The sequence below is a fragment of the Palaemon carinicauda genome, chromosome 24 (assembly GCF_036898095.1).
Source record: "Palaemon carinicauda isolate YSFRI2023 chromosome 24, ASM3689809v2, whole genome shotgun sequence".
Lineage (NCBI taxonomy): Eukaryota > Metazoa > Arthropoda > Malacostraca > Decapoda > Palaemonidae > Palaemon > Palaemon carinicauda.
Window position 1 is genome coordinate 101,944,040 of NC_090748.1, and position 4,265 is coordinate 101,948,304.

Below are 4,265 nucleotides of genomic sequence, written 5' to 3' on the forward strand. Positions count from 1 at the left end.
GTGGCTTGGGCGCTGGTCATATGTATATATGATCAGTCTCTACGGCATTGTACTGCATGATAGGAAAATGGCACTATCCCTTCTCTTTGCCATTCATGAGTGGCCTTCAAACCTTTAAACCTTTAAAATGGCTATAAAAATTACAAATATATCAATCACGTGTATACTAATTTCAATAATCAAAATAAATATATAAGTAATTAGCATGCAGAAGTTTTGCTCTTACATGTACAATATCAAAGTACCCTATTATGTACTATAGTTGTTGCGGAGATTCTTGGCGAAATATGCCCCACCCACTGATGACGTCACAGCCAATCACGTTGTCTCCCAAGTTGTTAACGTTTGATTGGTTATGACGTCATCAGGGGGTGTGGCTTATTTCGCCCGGAATGTCTACGGCGAGTATATATAGTTAAGCCTACTTATACCTTTCTATTTTTATTGGGGTTCACAAATTTAAAGTGAGGCAAAAATCATGTTAAATTTCGTTGAATATATTGATATAAAAAATCACAGATATGAGTTTACATATTTGCTTTGTATACGCATGTGAATATCTACACAATGATAAACTCCTTCGACACTTGTCCCACTAAGAAAGTGAATATTTCACAACAGTGAAATATCTCTCTCTCTCTCTCTCTCTCTCTCTCTCTCTCTCTCTCTCTCTCTCTCTCTCTCTCGTCTATTTTTTGGTGCTAAAAGAAAAGACTCCATCAATGCAAAAGCCTCTCTCTCTCTCTCTCTCTCTCTCTCTCTCTCTCTCTCTCTCTCTCTCTCTCTCTCTCTCTCTCTCTCTCTCAATAAATGAATAATAAACCAAAATGAATAAAATGAAAAGCTTCAGGTAACACCACTAACCAACCTAACCTCTCGGTATCTTTTACAATCACCGTGAATGACCCTTTAAACGAAAGTAAAGTTGCGAAACATTCAAAGGACCTCGTCTCTTCCAGACTATTGGGAGAAGTACGTGCTTTATCTGCATCTCTATTCGGTACTTGAAACTCAGTGTTGTTGCTGTGTGTTGTCACTATTGAAAACATTATTTTCTCTCTTGTTAGCTTCCTTTGAGGTACAGTGCAGCGCAGTTATTATTATTATTATTATTATTATTATTATTATTGCCGTTGTTGTTGTTGTTGTTGTTGTTCAATTCATTTGGAAAGGAGTTCAAGGAGAGGAAAACAGATAGAAATCAAAATTAAAAAGGAATATTCTCCAATGTTTTCATTAAATACCCATTTGAAGGAAATGGAGATGAAAATTATTTCAATTAATTACCTCAGCCAACGATGTTGAAAGGAGGTTATGTTTTACCTACCTTCCTGACCACAGTTTTAATCATAGAGTAATACACTTGCAGGGATTAACTGCTGCGTAAATAGCCTGAAATTATGAAATTTTGGAAGGCCACGGTCAAAGGTCAAGGCCCCGGTCAAGCAAAACGTCGAGATATAAGCTGCCACTGTTTGTTTGTGTTTGTTCGTGAACAGCTTCCTAGCCACAATTTTAATCGTTGAGTAATTAAACTTGCAAAGATTAACTGTTATGTAAAAATCTTGAAATTATTAAATATTGGAATGTCAAGCTGAAAAGTAAAGATCATGGTCGGGCCAAATGTCCATTTCATGTAATCAGCCATAAGTTTGGACATCGTTATCACAGAGATATGGTTGATATATAAGCTGCCGCGGCGGAGGTCTGCGCTCTACTAAGTGCCCCTCTAGTTTCAAATGTTTATGACACACAACCCTCCACCAGAAATTTCTAAATTCTTCGTCTACTTCATTTCCCGTCTCCCCAGCTTTTCTCACCAATCCCTTTTTCCCACCACGATAGACCCATTTTGGCCTGAAATTGGCTTCGGCCCACCAAATGAATCCCATTGCGCATCTTAGCTAGATTCGATTACGAGGGATACTTTTACCGTAGAGGGAAATAGAGTAGAGAGTTAGCTTCCGTTTTGCTATCGTACGTCATCTCATTAACTGATGTTTATTTTGTGTGTGTGTGTGTGTGTGTGTGTGTGTGTGTGTGTGTAAATATGTTGTTCCATATATGAAAATATTGTTTGTGGAAATTATTTGTTCCATAACTATAGTGCTTGTGGAAATATTTTGTTCCATATATAAAGATAGTGTTTGTGGAAATATTTTGTTCCATAACTATACTGTTTGTGGATATATTTTGTTCCATATATAAAAATAGTGTTTGTGGAAATATTTTGTTCCATAACTATAGTCTTTGTGGAAATATTTTGTTCCATAACTATACTGTTTGTGGATATATTTTGTTCCATATATAAAAATAGTGTTTGTGGAAATATTTTGTTCCATAACTATAGTCTTTGTGGAAATATTTTGTTCCATAACTATACTGTTTGTGGATATATTTTGTTCCATATATAAAAATAGTGTTTGTGGAAATATTTTGTTCCATAACTATAGTGTTTGTGGAAATATTTTGTCCCATAACTATAGTGTTTGCAGAAATATGTTGTTCCATATATATACTGTGTATACAGTATATATATATATATATATATACAGAGAGAGATAGAGAGATAGAGAGAGAGAGAGAGAGAGAGAGAGAGATAGTGTTTGTGAATATATTTTGTTCCTTATATAAAAGAATAATTATTTTATTGAACATTAATGTATTCCACTGGTTAATAGATTAATACGAAATATTAACAAAATTAATATGATGCTTATTCGGTTCAATAATGGTCAATTAAAATGAAATCAAAACAAATTTCAGGAAATAAACTGGCATTACTTATACTGCACGCTGTATATAGCTTTTTATCACAAGTTTTACAATATTTAAAAGGATTAAATGCCACTCATGAATGGCAGAGGCAAGGGACAGTGACATTGCTCTATCAAGAAGGACAATGCCCTAGAGACTGACCATATATAAAAGACCACTCTCCATCCAAAATAGGAACAAGGAGAGCCAGGCAATGGCTGCTGGTGACTCAGCAGATAGGCCTATAGGCTCCTACCAAACCCCCCATCCTTAACTCACAAAGATAGTGAGGTTGCGGGAACCAAATGAACTATCAAGTCTACGGTATCATTAGAACGTTTCATCTATATAACACATAAATGGGAGACTGTACTTAAATGATGGATTCCCACGCAGATCACGCTTCGAATATCAATGTCCAAACATTAATCATGTCGCTGGTCAAGCGAATCCTACCCCCATTTAGACTTATCACAAAAAAAAAAAAAAAAAAAAAAAAAAAAAAAAAAAAAAAAAGCATAATTTTCATGCTGCTTAAACGACACGGAAAATTCAGAGCTAATTAACGTGTAATTAACATCAATCCCGAATAGCAGGATGTTCCCCCTCATTATTTTAGGAATGTTATAAGGATCGTTTAATACCCATTAAGATTTTTCCCCTTTGCGGGAGGTGATGTTAATTCGCAATGCATATTTTTTTTCATTTCATGTAAATAGAAATGCGATCAAATAGAAAAAATTATGATTGAGAGAGAGAGAGAGAGAGAGAGAGAGAGAGAGAGAGAGAGAGAGAGAGAGAGAGAGAGAGAGAGAGAGTAAAAAATAATAACAAAGTAGGGTACAAATTACGGTCGCCTGTTTTTTATGGAAAAACGGCTAAGGAAAGTATTATTTTTACGGAGAATTTCCCGATTAAAACTACGGTTATTTTAATAGTATAGACTAGCAATAATTTCCCTGACATATCATCTAGACTTTTATATTTAATATGACGATTTTTAGTAACTTCCATTTTTTATTTCTTCTAATACGGCATGTTTGTGACATCTATGAATAATGATTCGTTCTCTGCTTAGCCAATCAGAATGAAACCCTCTCTAAGTTCTTCTATAACCTTGTCTATATTGTTGCTGTCATCATCATCATCATCTCCATCTCCGCCTATTGAAGCAAGGGGCCTCTGTTAGAGCTTTTAAATCAATACTTCTCCACTCGTTACCTCCTACTTCACTATATATACTCATCAGCCATGTAGGGCCGGGTCTTCCAACTCTTCTAGTGTCTTGTGGAGCCCAGTTGAAAGTTTGGGGAACTAACCACACTTGGGGAGTGCGAAGAGCTTGCCCAAACCATCTCCATCTACCCTTCACAATGATCTCATCCACATATGGCACTTAGAGGATTAAACGTCACCCATGAATGACAGAGGCAAGGGACAGTGACATTGCCCTAGCAGTCAGGGCAATGCCCTAGAGACTGACCATATATTATATGATCAACGCCCAA